A 19,599-nucleotide genomic window follows, 5' to 3' on the forward strand; every position below is an offset into this window, starting at 1 on the left:
TTTACACCAATATACCACAGTGTCAGCAAAACCAAGTATGGTTGGCCGAAAACTTCTGGCACAGCTCTTACCCTGCAATAAAAAACTTCTTCAAATGGTTGTTTAAATGATAGATATCATTCCCCTGTGCAAATATTTTTTGTCTCAATCAGCATCTGTGGTTGATTTCAACTATTCATATCAGGCTGAAAGACAGGTTCAAAGTGTCTTCAGCAAAGCTCTGAATGCAGTATCTTTAAAATATTTACAGCAAGTGGTCTAAACTAATGGTTAGTCTATCTGATGATAAACCTATTCAGTAATTAACTTCTCTGCATTTCACTCTAGGCAAAACCTCTGTTTGTTATGTGATGAATCGGTGCTATATCAATGCCTTGTTGCACATACCACAAATACCACTGCAACTCTGGTTGCAATTGCTCAATTCTCAGACAATTTCCATGAGAATGGGCTGCAAATAACAGAATTTGGAGAGCAGGGCATAGAGGGGTGTTTGTGTGTATGTGTTTCTTTTTGAACCTACATCCTGGGTGAATGCCTGGATACAAGAGTAGGCTCCTGAAAAAGCATATATAAACATATAAGCCCCAAAAGACCAACTATTCTGCAACTTCAGAATCAAAATTAATTCTCTCATACCTTTGGCTGACTCACTAGCTGCTTTCAAGGTTAGAACCAAGACCCAAAATTAACATCAAAAGACTGAAACCAATGACAAATAAAAGGAAATGAAAAGTGTAAAGATAGCATTGTAGAGAAACATACAGAACAATTACAGATTAAGAAGATCTTAAAAGACTTGAGTATTTATCAATCCTCGTGGCTATAGAGAAATGAAGTCTGAAAAGGACATGCAGACATCAGTAACAGTATTATGTAACGTGAAGGAAAATTTCAAAGTACTGAGATCTTATAATTAGATCTGGGGGACTAGAATTCAGCTTCCTAAACTACTCCTCAGAGACAAGTATAAGAAAAAAAAACACTAGAGTTTTAACAGACTAGTAGTCAAACACTTAAAAAAGTGTAGTAATGGGAGCTGCTTTATGCTGATGATGCCACCCTTGTCGCCCACACAGAAGCAGCTCTGCAGCGTTTAACATCCTGCTTTGCAGACGCTGCTGAGCTCTTTGGGCTGGAAGTCAGCTTAAAGAAGACAGAAGTTCTCTATCAACCTGCACCTCAGGAAGTCTTCCATCATCCCCATATCACCATTGGCCAATCAGAGCTCAAATCAGTCCAGCAGTTTAATTACCTAGGTAGCCTCATCTCCTTGGATGGTAAGATTGACAGAGACAGACAACAGGTTGGCAAAGGCATATAGTGCCTTCAGAAAGCTTCATAAAAGAGTTTGGCGAAATAAACACTGAAGAAAAGTACCAAGATCAGTGTTTACAGAGCCGTTGTGCTGTCTACTCTCTTATATGAATCTGAATCATGGATCATCTACTGCCACCACCTGCATCTCCTAGAATGCTTCCATCAGCGCTGTCTCCATACAATCCTAAACATCCACTGGTCAAATTATGTGACCAATACATCTGTTCTAGAACAAGCAGCAGTCACAAGCATTGAGGCCATGTTGCTGAGAACGCAGCTGCGTTGGGCAGGGCACGTCTCAAGGATGAAGGACCACCACCTCCCTAAGACCTTGCTCTATGGTGAACTTGCCACCGGCTGCCACAAGAGAGGAGCCCCGAAGAGAAGATACAAGGACTCCCTGAAACAACATCTCAGCCTTGGCCATATTGATCAGCATAACTGGTCTATACTCTGGCCTCCAATCAGGAGCTCTGGAGACACATCATCTATAACGCTGCTGATGCTTTTGAGAACACATGCAGGATCACTCTTGAGGAGAAAAGACAACGCGGAAAGAACCGTGCCTTGCAGAATGTACCTCCTAAGGAGTCTTTCTGCTGTGCCTTCTGTAACCGGACGTGCCTTTCTTGTATTGGTCATTTTAGCCACCAACGCGCTTGCAACAAACGTGGGTAGAGCCCTTCCCAAATCTTCATTCACAAAGCCCAGCCATGATGATGATGACTTCCCCACTATCAGGGACTGAGAAGGTGGTGTATCTTGCACCTGTACAGCTTAAAAACAGTTTGCTTTTTCTGAAGTTTTTGCAACTAAAACCACAAAATAAATATTGAAAAACAATCCTCTATCCTCAGTTTCCAAAGGTATTAGCACCAATGTGTCAACTCTGTAGAGAAAGCTTCCTTACATGTGTATTGTTTAAGGTTAAGAAACCTATGAGCCTAAGGAGTTCTATGAGCTTTGGACAGCACCTTATCAATCTGTAGAGGTGCTGGGTGACAAGTGCTGCAGAGCAGAAAGAGAAGTTGCTAAATGGAGTCCACTCCCCCACAACATTTAGTACAAGTAAGTTTTACATCCCATTGTGTTCTCTCTTTCTATAGCAACACACAGCCTGGTATTTCTGAAGACAACATTTACAATACAATTGGAGAAGGGTTTCCATTAGCTATGTTACACAGGACTGTAGTTACATTATTAAGCACCTTACATCAATCTACGAGTGAGCAAGTTGCAGCTGTGGGACTGCATACATGAGTGCTTCAAACCTTGATGAAACTGAAATATATACCCTGGCTCACTAGGTGTACAGTCTTAAAGAGGAGTATATCCTTAATCGCATTTGCAATAAAGTGTTCACAAAAGACAAGTTATGGTTGTAAGGGTTGACTGATGGCCCAAATTTTAGGCGTTTGGGATAATTTGGATGGGTACTACTTCTGAAGATTGCAAACGAGAGATTTTTTTTTTTCTCATGAAGTTGGTGAGTCAAAGGGAAGTAGAAGATATGTGAACTGGACTGAGTTCTTATTGATTTATACCTCACAACTGACCCTAAAATGTGGATGTCTCCAGGTGGATTTGGCAGCCTCAGGCTGAAATGTTATGAACTGATTAAATTCATTTGGAAAGGGCATTTTGAAAATACTAGTTAACAAGAAATCACCTTCAAAGGTGATTCTCTGTTTCTATATGAATATAGACATTATTGACAAATCCAGATGGTAAAAAAAATAAAAATATGCAAGCAGGCACAACCTGTATCATTAATATGAAAACTGCCCAATATTTTCTGGTTTTTTCTCTAAAAGAAACACTTAATATTAGCATTTGCAATAGTTGTCTAGAATATTATCTCCTGTATGAATCCACCAGATTGAAAGAAAAGGCAGGTTTTCAATTTTTTTCAGGAAATGTAGATGGGTTTGAAATTTTAATATGTACTTATGCATTTTATTTTATCCTCTGTGTAATTCTTTGGTATTTCTCTAGCTTTTTTAAAACCCAGTAGCTCTCAGAAATATCAGAATCTTTTTTTCGGGTTGATTTTTTTTTTATTGAAGTCAGAACACTCCAAATCAATTCGAATATCAAGGGAAAAAGAAATATGAATGTATATAGTCAATATTTCAGGATTTATTTCTAGCTAGCTAGTAAAATAAATTAATATATCCCTGAAATATTAATTTTCATTAAATACTGCTACAGCAGAAATTTAAACTCAAAATAAATTATGCAAAACATAGTAGTAACAACACTGAATAAACTTAAGTTCTATTTCTTTTGGTAAACTTAACTGCTCTAAAATCAGGCAGAAATACTCAATAGCAGCAATAGATAACAAAATACACTTTACAATATTTTGCCAACTTTTCATGCTAGTGCTTTGTACGGTAATAATAATGGAGAGAAAAGGTCAAATCCAAATCTATTTCCCACTGCATATTCTGTTGATATTTATCTACCTTTAGTATTTAGGTAAAATTACATAGCTGGTTATTAACTCCTTGCTACATGGGATCTTTGATAAAAAGAGTTATTTTCCTGCATAAATACTGACTGCAATAACAATGTACCTGCAGTCATCCCACTCAAGTCATTCTGTGTTCTGAATTATTGAACATACTGTTCTCATCACAAAAGTTCTCTCAGTAGTTTTAACTAGAGAACTTATCCTGAAAGCACATTATCTGTGAATAAGAAAAAACATGCTAAGGCAGGGCTAGAAGAGGTCTCCAGATCCACAAGTCTGACATCCAGCAGGAAAAGGAGCTCACTTAGATTATCTCTGACCAATATTAAACTTATTGACTACATACAGCATTAACTGAAGGAGGTTCCACGCTCTTCTTTGGTAGGCTATTCCAGTGGTTTATTAGCCATACCATTTAAAAGCAGTTTCCTCATTTTTTATCAACATCTAAAGTTAGTCCCATTTTCTCCTAGTACTACTGGGGTGGGGGGAAAGTAATTCCCATCTTTTTCTTAGGAATTTGTGCATCTTGCAAAAGAGGTAATCTCTTTTTAAACTTACCAGAGTTGAATTCTTTCATGATTTTCACTGTTTTCCAGACCTGTTGGATTTCTTTTTTAATGGATATCCTTCACTTTAACTATAGAGTTCTTCAAGGATGATACTTAAAACTTCACACGCTCTTCAAGAGTTTCATCCACATCAGAAAATAATAATTAACTCTCATGCGTTATAAGCAAAACTCCTGCTTCTTCATTTCAGTTTATCTGCTGTTTTACTCCTACAAGAAAAAGAAAAAAAGTTTACTTGACCTTTTTCTTGTTCTAGACATGTGGCTTGCCATCTGCTGCAAGCCCTGGTATCCTCCACTGCAGTACCAGTGATTAGCCACTTCACCATTTCTCAAAGTTTATTCTGGTATTTTCCCGTAATATTTAATATATACCTAAGACAGTTAAATCCAGAGATGTTCTAACTATATGCTGTATTCTAACAGCAAAGCTAAATTTGAAAACATTAGATAGAGCTGTACCATCAAAGGCCCTTTTGATTAGAGAGAAAACCACAGAGCGTGAGGTGGGGGGCAGGAGATCAGCCAGTTGCACATATACTGATCAGCAGTTTCACCTGATCAATGTCACCAGTCATTTTGGTCATATCGCATAAGATGACATCAGAATTCTTACCAGAGTAAAATATCACATACTGCTCTCCCATTTCTTTATCCACTAGATGAGCATTTTCTACTGAAGAAAGTAAACTGATTTTTTTGGCGTAATTTGTTCTTGTCAAATTCATCTGGTTGCTTTCTCCTTATTTCATTATCCTCTAGGTCCGATAAATGGATTCATTATTCATTTGGAGTTCTTTTTTTCTTCCATAGTGCTGGATATTGTGTTCATTTTTTCCTCATCCTTAAACTACATTTTCTATATATTGTTTGTTCTTCTTCAGTCCCCTAGGATCTAATCTGTCCTCCATTATTTCTCAAAAGTAATTAATGATTCAAAAAGAGCCTCTTTATTTTTTTAAGCCCTTGAAGAAAAAATACATTATAGTTTGCCAATTAAAAACAGCCAAGGTAATGAAATACTCTTAAAACTATTTTCTCTGTCTGTATTAAAAATTAATGCATTAGAAATCTAATTACACTGTATCTTTATTCTCCCAAACCAAAAGCTTTAATGATATCATTTGTTCAAAGTGTGATGGATACTTTCCTTTATTTCTCCAATTTTTTTCATGAATCTTTTAATCTTTCTTGCCAATCTTCCTAAGCATTTTAGATGCTAGTTTGGTTCCCTGTAACTGAAAATGAGGACCATGGGCAGCACTGCGAAAATATTGAAAAGATCCCCAAACAAAAACCAAACAAACAACAAAAAAACCACAAAAAACCAAACCAACAAAACAAACCCAAAACAACAGAAAAAAAACAACCTCTCTATATGCTTTCATATCTCTCCTTCTCCACTACTATAGAGTGCTACCGTTTCTTTAAAATATTCCATTTTCTTGTAACATATTTAGAGAAGGTAGGAAGAGAGAGGTTCATTACTTAGACGTTTTTCTCAAGAGATCCTGCCTGTCATTTCCAAAAGACTGATTTTTCCCAAGTTTATTAACTTTACTCTGCCACTCTGTTCCTTTCCATGGAATTGTGAACACTGTCATTTCACAAACATTTCCAACTTTAATAGGTCACTTTAACTTCTCCCTTCATTATCCCTATGGATTGAGAACATAAACCAAAATAGTCACATTCTGTACCTCCTCCATTTTCTGAAACAAAAGCGCAGCTGTCAGTGGGGCTTTGCAATGCCACTCAGGCTGTTTTTCCTCAATAACTGAAGTCTAACATTATCCTGAGCTTCTATTCATGGGATAGCTCTTTAAATTTCTCAGACTCATACATATGACAAATAGCGAACTTCTTCTTCTTCTTCTGATGTTAATCAGTGACACTGATTTGAGTAAGTTTGAAAAGCAGAGCAAGATCTTGATCAGCTATTGAATATATCAAATAGAAAAACTTGCCATTTAGTTAGAAAAATTTTCAATTTTTACTCATGTCCATAGTACCTTACTGCATAAGTAATTACACTGATTTATTTCATTATTCCAGGTTTAAAGATAAATAATGCCAGAAAGAAAACTTTGGCTGAAAGAACAGGTTGGGGGGTTGGTGTTGGAATCAGTGACATGGCACTTTACATTTCTTAATTTAACAGTTCTCTCTATAGCTGCACTTGTGCGACTCACAGTTAAAGACTGGAAAATCATGTTAATGATTTATTCATGCCCAATGTGAAATTTATTTTTAATAAAATACAAATAGAGGATGCAAACATATGCAGATAAAGCAAACTAAGTTGGATAACTATCGCTATTTACATAAAAGTATGAAGCAGCACAATTGAAAAACACGTGTAACGTACAATGTCTAATTAATAATTTAATTCTAGAATACAAACACTAGAGAATTCAGAGGTATGTTTTTCTTCAGTGTGACTTGGCTCTCACAAACATAAAATTCAAGAGAACAGAGATCAATTAGGGACCAGAAAGACATATGTAATCAGATACATTGGAGAAAGTTATGTCTTTCACTATTTAATATCTACAAGATTTTTTTATACCAAGTAGAAAAGAAAGAGAACATCCTTGAAGTGGTTCATCTAAAATAGCAAATTAATTTTGAAGTGCTGTTTTCTCTCCACTCACTATAAAAGAAGTCTAAACAAGTTCAGGGAAGACATGAAAGTCCTCTAAATTACATTTGAATCAATCCTCTACAAATTACTGGCTCCATGATTGCCCTCCTCAAAGCTCACATATAACTCAGATAATTATTTCAACTGCAAAAGAATAATTTCAATTGCATACACGATACAAAACACCACCTGATTAAGTAGAAATCTGTGTAATCCTAGGAGTATAAAGACTCCCATTGGGTAAGCAGCACTGATGCCTGAACTAAAATGCTAGGCTGGAGGTATCAATATAGGCAGGTGGTTGAGAAAGAGAAAACATTAAGAAAGTTATCCACCTGCTGATAAATGCAGAACACTTGGTGTGAAGCCATACCTATGCATCAAGTCTAACTAGGACAGTTTGTAGTTTTCTGCAGTGTTTGTTACCACAGCCAAAGAGGCTGTGCCATCCTTCAGAGTATAAAGATGACACTTTTACCCGGTGTCCTTTTTCCTATTTTACATTTCACTATAATCACCCTAGACTCCACTTCAGCAAATGTCACCCCGTAACAGAGATGTCAAGAACACTGTTAAAGTAGCTTCACTATTAGTATTCACCACTGGGACCCAACCCTCTTGCTACAGCAGCTACAAATCCCAGGTCTCTGCCACAATTAGGCATTAAACTGTATGAATAGAACAACTCGATCTACATACAGTGCAAATTCAGTGCACCCCAAAACTGAATGTGTGCAGATCCAACTGCACTATGGTTGCATCTGAAACTTTTGCTCACAGAGGACAGATCTTCTCTGCTGTCAGGACATGACAACAGCCTCCTTCCAGATGTCCTCTTTCCTGAGGGCCCAGAGGACATAGGAAAAGCGAAGGTGCGTCTCGTGAACAGTGCTAGCAATGACAACCCATCTCTCTTTGGCACCATTGACAGGGGGAAAAGCCTTAGCCTCAAGACAGTAAATTCATTCATCATGCCATCAAGAGGAACCACAGTTATACCAGGAATGTTGGAAGCTACCTTGGCAGCCTGGTCCTGAGACTTATCTGGAGGAACATGGAAAAGCAGCAGAAACAAGCTGAGCCAAACATCTTGGGCTAATGGCTGTCCCTCCCTGTTCTCTGTATTCGGTAACATGTTGAAGCAACTTTAATGACCTACCTCTTCAAGGTAACCCCAACATACAGTGAACACCTACTGTAAGATGTTAACTGGACCCCAGAGGTTGCTAGGCTCAAAGCTACATGACTAGAGGATTAAACAGATATAACACCAGAGGGAAATTCTGTATATGAGTAGATCATAGGCTTTATGATTGCAAACATACCATCTCGGAAATTGTCAGTCTTCATATTTTATTAGTGCTTTTAGTGAGGGCAGAGAATAATATCAGAATGATTTTATAACGAATCTAATTAATCACAACAACATTTTGAAGAGTCTTTAATTTTCAATTTTTGTCATTTTGCTGAGATGTTTTTGCTACTTTTTTCATTGAGAACTGAAAATACAGAACTTTAAACAAGCAAGAAAAAAAAACCCAAAACCCAAAGCCATAACATTTAGATTCCTAATACTTATTTGCAGTTAATAGTTTAACAGATTAGCCTCAGTTTGATATTTCAGGTCCTTCAAACTGTAATTACAGAGTAATTCACAAGGACACTTTCCAGAAGTTAGTGTAAATGTTAAAGGAAAGAATGCTTCAAAGTCTCTGAGGGACTCTAATTTTTTGTGAACCTGGCTAAGCTATGCAATATGCAAATTGAGGTTTTACTAAGAATAACACAAAAAGGCTGACAGAGGGTTCTTCACAATCATTTAAAGAATGATTGTGAACAGAGGGTTCTTCACAATCATTTAAAGAATAATACAATACCAAGTAAAGCAATATATACCTGTATTTCTCCCACCCAATGACACTTATTTCCCTCAAGCTTGCTAGTTTTCTGTCTGCCTCCTCTTTTTTGTAAGCTTTTAAACTTCTTTGGGAACAACAGGTTTGGCAAACACATATACTTCAAAGTCAAGCCCTACCATCATTTACTGAGTGCTTATAAATCACCTGGTAAATACCTAGAATGGATTTTCCACTGCCTTGGCAGTCAGACTACAAATAATGAAAGATGGTCGATTTAGACAGAAAATGACCATGCCAATAGATTTAGTAGTTTGGAAATTGGGCAGCCTTCTATATACACAATATAAACAGATTTGCTAATCAAAGAGATCATTACTCAGCCTTAAGCAGGTATAGGTAAGTAAATTTCATATTAATTGCTTACTACTGTCAAAATCCTCAGTTCTGATCAACTGTAATAGCTGTTGCATCCACAGTCAAGGAAATACCCTTAACAAAAACCAAACATTTATGAAAAACCTTATCAGAGTCAAAATTGCCAGATATTATAAAGGAAAATTAGAGAGACTTAAACTACACTTGGGTACTGCACTGGGAATGGTGAAGGCTTGCAGACAAGAGTAGTTATTTTAGTTATTTATTTTGTATTTTGTGTCTTCTTAGCAGTTTTTGGTATGTTCAGAAGAAGCAGCTGTCTCTGAACCTATTTTATTTCAGTAACTGGAGGAATCCTGAATTCTACATAAAATGTAATATATATATATATATGTATATATATATGTATTTTTTCAGTAAAATATATAAAACAAAAGATCACAGAACAAAAAAGCAAATAGATATTCAATTCAGAATATATATATACCCACAAATACATACAAAAAAAAGAAAACATACCAACAACACTAGAGAGAGCCAAGTGTGGAGAAAACATCACTGGACAATATTGCACTTGGGACTTGGAAAAAGCTGTTGTGAAGAACAAGAATGGAATAGATTAGATTTTTAAGAGTTAGGATGGGAAGAGAAGGAAAAATCTCTAAGGGATCAACAAGCTCAAACAGGATTATATTCACTAGTAGTTTTGAGGAATGTTAAGCAGTATTAAGAAAATGTTGCATATGAGACTGTTTGAACTATCTATCAAAAGTAAATAATCTTTTCTTAGTTTCAGTCCTGGACAACAGAACTTAGAACAGGTAACATTCAGAGCATAAAGAAGTAAGCTAATCATCATTACAAGTATGCTAAAATGCAGAGCAAGGGAGAAAAGTAATTGCATGAGAGTTTATAAACATCTTCCACAGGTTAATGCAGCTATTGAAACTTGTTGCATATGACAGAAACAAAGGCCAAGCTAAACCCCTTTTATTTTTTAAGGTCTTAGAAGTAGGGAAAATTAATATTCACAATCATTTGAAGAACAATAGGGTTGTTTAAGGAAATGTTTCCCTTAGAGTCATATGTACAGACTTTGAGTTGTGCATAATACATGAAAGCAGAACACACTAATGAACTAAGATGATAGATCAGCTTTCACTGATACAACCACACTGTTACAGATGGATTAAAAAACAAACAAACAAACCAAACTAAAAAAGGCCATGCAAAAAAAAAACACAAAACCAAAAAAGAAAAAAATCAACCACTTAGCCCATACTACAGTATGCCATCCATTTTCACTACATGATCAAGTATAGTGCAGAGATCCCTGACTTAGCAGAGTCAAGAGCACTGTGTTCACAGTGATTAAGACAGACATTTTTAACAACTTGTACTCAAGCAAATTATCCCTTTAAGAGGCAATAGCACTTGTGACTCTTTAGAATTCTAGGATGCATATTTCTGCAAGATGTTTTGGAGTAAACCTGAAACCAAGCATCCTCAACATCCATGACATAGAAAATCTGAATGGGCAAAATTAGAAGACCCATAGAAAACACAGCACTTAAACACCTTTTGCCTGCTACTTTCTCCTAAATTCAAAGCATGTTTCAAGTGCAGACTGCTTTCTGAGTCTCAGCTAAATTCAGCCTCATAGTGGAATTATATTAAGAGACTTGACAAAAGAAAACACTCCACTTTCAAGTGAATTTAAATAGTACAAATTTAGAATGCTCTAAATTCAAATTGCTGACAGAACTTTCATAATAAAAAGAAAAAAGAAAAACAAAATCACATAACGGATATTAGTGCAGTACTCTGGCACACCTATCAGATGTAAATGCACTCTTTCAAATTTACTAATAAGCAAACCTGGACTGGGGCAGGCCCCGGTAGCAATACAGGCTGAGAGATGAAGAGATTGAGCACCCTGGCTAAAATTTAGGGTTAATGACGGATGAAAAGCTGAACATGAGCCAGCAATGTACATTATCAGCTTAGAAGACTAAGAGTATCCTTGGCTGCATCAAAAGCAACGTGGCCAGCAGGTCTAGGGAGGTGATTCTGCCACTCTGCTCTCGTGAGACCCCATCTGGACTGCTTCGTCTGGGGTCCTCAGTACAAGAAAGACATGGACCCAGTGAAGTCCAGAGGAAGGCCACAAAGCTGATCAGAGAGGTCGAACACCTCTCCTCTGAAGAACATTTCTCTCTGCTGAGAGAACTGGGGCTGTTCAACCTGGACAAGAGAAGGTTCCAAGGGAGATCTCATTGCAGCCTTACAGTACTTAAACGGAGCTTAAAAAAAGATGGGGACAAAGTTTTAAGCAGGTTTTGTATATGGAAATAGGACAAGAAATAATGTTTTTAAACTAAAAGAGGATATATTTAGACTAGGTATAAGGAAGAAATTCTTTACTGTCAGGGTCATGAGACATGTTGCCCAGATAGGTGGGAACATGTTGCCCAGATAGGTGGTAGATGTCCTGTCTCTGGAAACATTCAAGGTCAGGTTGGACAGGGCTCTGAGCAACCTGATCTAGTGTAAGGTGTCCCTGCCAATGACAAGGGGGTTAGACTAGATGATCTTTAAAGGTCCCTTCCAACCCAAACTGTATTATGACACTATATTCTGGTAATAGTTAACATCCTAATTGTTGGTCTTTGCTCTAGTCTCAAATTCTGAAAACTGATTGCCCTCCATAGCTTTTGCCCCAAGAGCTCTGCAGTTCTCCCATACTAATCCAGAGGGTACCATGAGCTGGTGGATTTTATTCATGATCTAGCCTCTTCAATGTCTTCTGTTTCTGTGGTTAGAGGCATGGGCCACTATTGGTTTAGAACAAAGTGGACTATACCAGCTTCTTCCAAAGGCACTCAGTGATCAGAGATTGAAATACAGCTTAAAGGCATTTCCATTCTTCTGTTCCCCAAGCCTGCTGATGGATGACAGCAGAGAAACTCATCAATAAATTAAATATTTGACTCATGTTTCAACCTTAAAGTTTCTTTGGAATACAGTCTAACAGGTTACCATCTGAATAGATAACTGTTACTAGAAGACTCTCATAAAGACCACCTAATTTTCAGTAGCTGGCTTGCTTTGGTTTAGCCCCCAAAATATCTTTACTAAGGAAAGTCCGTACTGCAACAGATTCTTTTCTCACAGAAGCAGAGCAGAAATATTTCCTTACTAACCACTGTGATCTTGTGTTGGTAGCAACTTTCTGTAGCCATTTATCTCATTTTACCAGGTACTATAGAGAGCAGAACCCAACCTGTATACTGGATGTTCAGATACACTCATAACAGCATATTGAATGTTTTTTTCCTTGTAATCACTCTTCCTAACATGACTGAATGGGCACACCCAAGGCCTGGCATTACCACCACTGCATCATCAGCACTAGAGAAGTAAGCTTAAGCACTTATGGAGATGACAGTAGAGAACACTTACAGGTTCTGGATGCCAATTTGCAAAACTAAATATGAAGAATGGCAAGTAATAGCAGATGACACAGATGTTTATTTGCATTTTTTGGTGGGGCTGTTTCTAACAGAAAGCTACCTGTCCAATGCTCTACCCTGTGTTAATTCTTTTTCTACCTTACCTAGAAATGCTCCACACCTGAAGGTGAAAAGCAAGATGAGTGAATCACAGATAACCTGCATGTTATTTTCTGTGAACCTTTTTCTCATAATTCCCATAAGGTCTCTTCAGACTGTCTTGAGGCTTGACAACAAGTACAGAGAAGCTGAAATACACACATTAGTGCATACACTACTTCAAGAACCAAATGAAGAAAAAATCCGTATCGTTTCAGTTGTCTCTGAAATGTTGCTTCAACACTCCAGATCAGGATACTAAAGCAACTTAGACAATGCCCCTGTTGGGCTCAGTGATTCTCTGTGCCTCTACCCTTCTTAAGTTTCCATCAGTGTGAATGGAACTGCCAGCCTTTGCAGAGAAAACAATCATCATTTCCCATTTACATACAATTGCATTTGTGCATTTGGATGCTCACACATACACCACATTTTCTTAAACCATATTTTGAATGTCAGGGTATAAGTCAACATAAAGGTATCATTTACATTTTTCATAGATTGCTACTTATGAAAATATTCATAAATCAAATTTCTTACATGGCATCCTCCAAAGATGTTCAACAGTGTTGTCCTTTGCTGCTGGGTATGTCAGAGTTTAATGGGAAAATGGCTTCCTACCAAACAACATTAATAAACTTTCAGAGTTTCAATCAGCCATCACACTTATCTAACAAAAAACATACATCAAAGCCTCAGTTGCTAGTTAAAAGCCTTACAAATTACAAAATCTACTATGAGCTTTGTAACCCACTAATACAGTCTGTTTGTTTTCTTCCCCCTGTGGTCTGCTCTTCATAAATTGCCTGGTGTTTTAGAAAGACAATCACAGTAGCAGTACTTACTTTTGCCCACTGGCACAAAGCAACAGCAGAAACACATTTCATCTTGTTCTCAATGCAATTCATTCCTTGACCACAGATCAAATGGCAAAAAAATAGCATTGTTCCATTAAACTTGACAAAAATGGACCAACTTTTTCACCAGGTTCCTGATACAAAATTTGCCAAGACACAAGTAAGTTTTGGACAATCCTGTGTTTTAGGTCCAACACATATGTTTGTGTATCTTCTGGTGTTCTAGGTTTCTGGGGATTCCCAAAATCACAAACACTGAAACACAAAGCATGTAAGTAAAGCAACTTTATTCTATTACTTGCGATAGCAACTAACTGGATTTCTGAAAAGCTGCTGAGCAGGAGAAGAAGATGAAGCATGGTGCTTGGTGGGAGGAAGAGGCAGGTAATGCACATTCAGGGCATCCCTTGGATTAAAGCAGTGTGCATCTTGTCCTCCTCAGTCATCCAACCCAGAACCACCTCTTATATCCCCCTCACAGAAGTTAAATTTTCCAGTTGCGACATCAGCTCACATGTGGCCAGCCTGTGAACCGAGACCACAATGGATTATAATACCAACTCCAGGCCAACAACAGCTTTGTTGTTTCTTCTTCTGAAGGTAAAGTTCCCACCAGTTAACCTAATCTATTGTTCTTCTTTCCAAGGTTCCGTTCCTGTCCTAATCTATTGGAACCTTCATTCCGTTCTTGTCCTAATCTATTGGAACCTTCATTCCAAGGTACAGTTCCCAATAGTGAAACTATACAATATTTTCCCACATCGACGAGCACAACCATGGACCAACTATTGCAAGGTCTCAGATGCGACTCACGTCCCTGATACATCTGGAACAGTTTGGAAATCCTACAGTTATATACCACCAGTTTAACACATTAAACATGAATAGGTCAATTTGTATATTACATGTTAATTACAGAAAAAAACAAGGGAGGCCTTTGCACACTATGCAAACCTAGGTAAATAGTAATAAAATAACTAGCACCTTGGAACACATCTGGTGAGGTACTTAAATAAAATATGCAATATTATTTGCTATTTCTATATTAGAACTTATCAGACATACCAATAACCATGTACCATATTCCCCTAGGGCATGGTTGCCAAGCATAATCCTTCCATATGATTGAAACCACCCACCTTCCTATTAGTCTTAAACTGTACTTTGTTATATGACCTATTTTTAATGTAGATTTGTACAGAATCCAGAACAATAGTTCTCCAAGATACAACTAGAACAAAATATTTATAGTAACACTTTTGATTTAACTAGTGTAACAACAGGTACTCTTACCCTATGCCATGACAATATTTGTCCCCATGTATTCATTGATGAACTAAAAGAATCACTCATCAGGGTAAAAATGCAACTTTTAAGCACATCAAGCCTTTATCAAAAACACTATCACTTTTCAGTACTTCTCTTTAGGAGATCCCTTATCTCACACAATCCTCTAATCATCACAAAATACTCCTTTCCCAATCCATCCTGTCCTCGCCACAAAATTCCAATGTGTTGGAAAAATCTAACAGGGCAAACCTTTTACTCTTTTGAGATAGCTTATGTTGGATTTTAAAAATCCTTTCCTTGCATAATAATACATAAAAATAACTTTCACCATGGAAAGACTGGCCACAAATGTACGATGAAAGTGTACTTCACACTGTTGGGATGGAAACGCTAAGCTACCTAGGCAAAGCCAGTTGGCCATGTTCCCTTTACCAGTGGAGAAAGACAGATCCCTAGGGGTAATTCTGTGTGTAAAGACGTAGGATAGCACCCACAGCAGTGCCCTCCTATTCCCTCACTGCTGTAGACCAAGCTTGGGTAGCTTGTTTAGACTATCTTTCAGACAGAAATTTTTAGATATCCGAAGTGTATAAAAATGATATCCAAAGTGTGACTCTACCTTCTTCATGTGCCACTCTATGTTCAAGATCAAGCTCTACCTCCATTAATCTAAATTATCCTAGAACTATCATTTAGTGACAGGCTGGAGATTTTTGTTAAATCCACCCTCCTCTTTTAAAGCATCAATGAAGATATTTGGAAGATAAATGGCTCAGTTAAATCATCTCTAATGGATATAAATACGTTTAACTTTTTGTGTTTCCTGCTCAAGTAGAATATTAATTTAAATAAACTTGGAAATATTAATGTAAATATTCTGAATATTCATTGAAATATGAAATATTAAAATAACTTCATTTTTTAAAATGTTATTATAGAAGATATTTCTAAAAATAAGGGTTGATAGTGACCAAATCACTGCCAAAAGGTTACCAAGAATTTAGTAGTAAAGCCATTCATCAATGTCTGTGTCCCTAAACTGTTCTTTCCCACACTTGCTCAAATGAAGAGTGGAATTGAATGGAGAATTGTTTCTCTGTCTTGCTTATACATATTAGGAGTTAAGAATGGTACCTCAGAATGATAAACCTCTCTATTAAAATATTAACTGGATAAAAGTTTTCAAGGAACTTCTTGTTCTCTTTAGAAAAGATAAATCTCTTAGCTAAATGTGTATCTTCTGGCATCCTTTAAAAGTTTCCTTCTTTTCCCATACTTCTTGTTAGTAACTTTTGAATCTTGTCCATCAAGTTTGATATGGTGGCCCCCACAGCATTCACGGATTATTAGAAGTGCTCCAGGTTTTAGTGCAAAAAGGTACTGAAAATGTGTGTGCCTCTGACTGTTTCTGTGCTGTTGATACTGGTAAGGACATAATTATTTTTTTAAGAAGTCGTTGATGCTTAGGCTGCAATTAACCAATTTTATTTTTAGGTCATATTCATCTCCAAAGAAAAAGAATAGAAAAAAACTTGAAGATTTCTTTTGGTGCTTCTTGCTAATAACAATGTGAAAGCAGACACAGTTTGTCATGCAAAAAATATAACTTATACTCCAAGAAGTTCATTGGAAAGGAAACTATAAACCCTGGGTTAAAGTTAGGCTGGAATCTCGAAGATCACTGTAGCATATTATAAATGGGTTTATGAGATCCCAAGAAATAGCATAAAGAATGATGAGTCTGGCAAAAGCACCCCAATAATTAATTTTCATTCATTCTCTGAACATCCTTGAATAGGCAGAGGATACCTAAATCTATTGTTTCTGTAAATCACTGTGATCACTGCGTATGCAGTGATATACACAAATACACAGACACTTTTTTCTTCCTCACCCCTCAAAGAGAAAAACAAAACAAAACAGAGTAAAAACCCAACTCAAACCAGAAGAAAATCTTAGACAACCCAAGAGAGCAGAAAATCAAACCAATGCTTATTTTATAACATATTTGTAACAAACAGGTAAGCTGAGAGTGAAGCCCAGGTAAAGCCTGTGAAAAAGTTAATTACATGCTACTAGCAAGCGATCTCAGCCCTACAGAAAAACATTTCAAATATTGGATAGAAAACAGAATTCAACAGGTTTCCTCAGAGACTAGAAAAGACACTCAGAAGGATGAGCTGCTAAGATTTCCTCCAACTGTTATTCTATCCATATTTCCATTTTCTTTCACCTCCTCTCTCTCACTAGAGGATTGTCTACATCATTCTCATTCTACTCTGGACCTTATACCTCCACGCAAAACAAGAAGACATTGTTCTTACTGCTGCACCAAGCGGTAGCTCAGATCAAGCTTTGTTACTAGCTCAAATCTTAATCCAGATTTACCATCATGTTAGCCAAAGTTAATGAGCCCACATTTTAAAAACTGCAGACTCAGTCATAGTTTGTGTGTCAGTGCAAAACGCATGCAAGGATTAAGGAGGAAGCTTGACTGTAAATGAAACTGCAGTAATTCCTGAACTGTATCCTTCCCTCATCTTTGTAGACAGGGTATATTTCTCACTCACAAGATTTATTTATTTTAAAAATAAAAATAAATTTAAAAAAAGGTACCTCTTATTTATGAGGCATCATAAATCATTCTGCTGTCATCATGTCACATAGTAAGAAGAAAGCACTGGACTAGTCAACATGTATCCAAAGCCTTTTGTTTCTGGTGCTCAGTTGTCATTGCTATTGTGAAGTCAGGGCAAGTCACTGAAACAGACCTTTTAACAGAAAATTCTTTACTGGAAATTTACTTTTCCACCAGCTGCCACAAAGAAACAGATGATGCTTCTGAGTGCTCACAAGATGACTGTAAGGTGGCTGTTTTAAAATGGTGTTTTTGACAATGGAGCAATGAAAAAAAGCTTATCGTTTTAGGGTAACGTGTACCTGAGCAAGTTTTTCTGAGGTTATCTGAGCTGCATTAATGTTACTGAAGTATATGAAAAATCCAAAATATTAATTTTCTTAGACATTATATAACTCCATTGTTTATTTTGGGTATTTATTTCAAGTAAGGAATAGTGATAGCACTCCCTCTAACAAGAAAACCTCTAAAAATATGGGTCCTCAAAATTCAAACGTAATAGATTATGCTAAATTTTCATGACTATTGAAAAAAGCTAGGTGGAGAAACAACATCAAACACACATACACAGCAGGAGGGGGAGCTATATTCCAGCATGCACTCCTAAACTACTTAACATTTCCTTACAAGAAACAGATCACTCCTTGCAAGTCTTCTCAATAATACCATTATTATAGCATTTTGGTTCATTTCAGAATGAGATTAGATAAGTATGCTTAAAGCATCTGCGTTGAAATTGGAGTTCATTAAGTGTACGTTTTATGTCACAGCTGTCAGGAAAACAGAACTTCATTTTAAAAGTGAATTTTTAGAAAAATATTTCATCCCTGATATTGGAAACTATAAGCCAAGAATGACTGGGATTTACTTTTCAGTCTGTGAAGGAGTTCCTCTCACTTATTCAGTCTGACCATGAAGGCTGTAATCTGGATGCTAAGCAGTGCCAAATGCAGTCTTTTACTCCTGAAGGACCTCCATTGAGTGAAACTACAACATCCTTTCACATAATTTTCTTAAAAGTATTTATTAACCTGGTGCCAAGAGGTGCTAGTATCAAAGAGGTAAGTGGTTACATGCACCAATATCAAGCTGTATAAATTCAATCCCCAGTGCTTACTTAAAAAACCTTTCTAATATACAGGATGAAAAAACTATGATTTCAGATTACTATTGACACATCATTTTGAAAAAAAGGGTGATAGATGACTCTTCCATAATTATAGAGACACCAGACTTTAATCAATAGCAGACAAATTTTATCTGGACTAATGCTGAAGTTCCTATTCAATCATAAGAGCTGCCATTTCACTTCAAAATAACTATGGATTCCATGACAAATGAAGATCATGGGGCAGATCCATTAAACTTGAAAAATTCAGGAGGAGTGCCAAGAAAACGACACAAATCAATATTTGATATTTATCAGTTTGACAAAAAAGCATTTGATAGAAGGTGCAGAATAGGCTCATGAACTCTCACAGCTTGATATGCTTTGTTCTTAAAAGCACAGTCATATAATAACTCATCCTTAAAAGTCATGTACAAAAAGATAATATTTGAGAAGAAAATCTAAACAACATGGCCTACTCTCAGCAGTGCCAGGTATGTCTATGTTGTTACCCTATGTTTAATATCTTTTCAGTTTTGGCAAATAGTGGGGAGATCAGACCTCAGAGCCTCTGCTGTCTATGATTCAGATGGCAGACGATATGAACTTTGCAAAGGGCAAGTCAAAGCCAAACACTACAGCATCTATTAAAAATGTTTTGCTGATTACTGTGGAGTACAAATAGCTTATTCGTAGACTGAGTGTCCTTAATCATTCCTCTGAAAGTGCAAAGCGCAGAGCAATTTATGGGCCAAATCGTGGCTGGCTTGTAAGTAGCATGAGGGCACAAAAGCCCCAAAGGCTAAATAAACCAGCTTTGCTTTCAGCTTTGTGATTCTGAATATAGCCA

Source organism: Chiroxiphia lanceolata, chromosome 1, assembly GCF_009829145.1.
Source record: "Chiroxiphia lanceolata isolate bChiLan1 chromosome 1, bChiLan1.pri, whole genome shotgun sequence".
Taxonomy (NCBI): domain Eukaryota; kingdom Metazoa; phylum Chordata; class Aves; order Passeriformes; family Pipridae; genus Chiroxiphia; species Chiroxiphia lanceolata.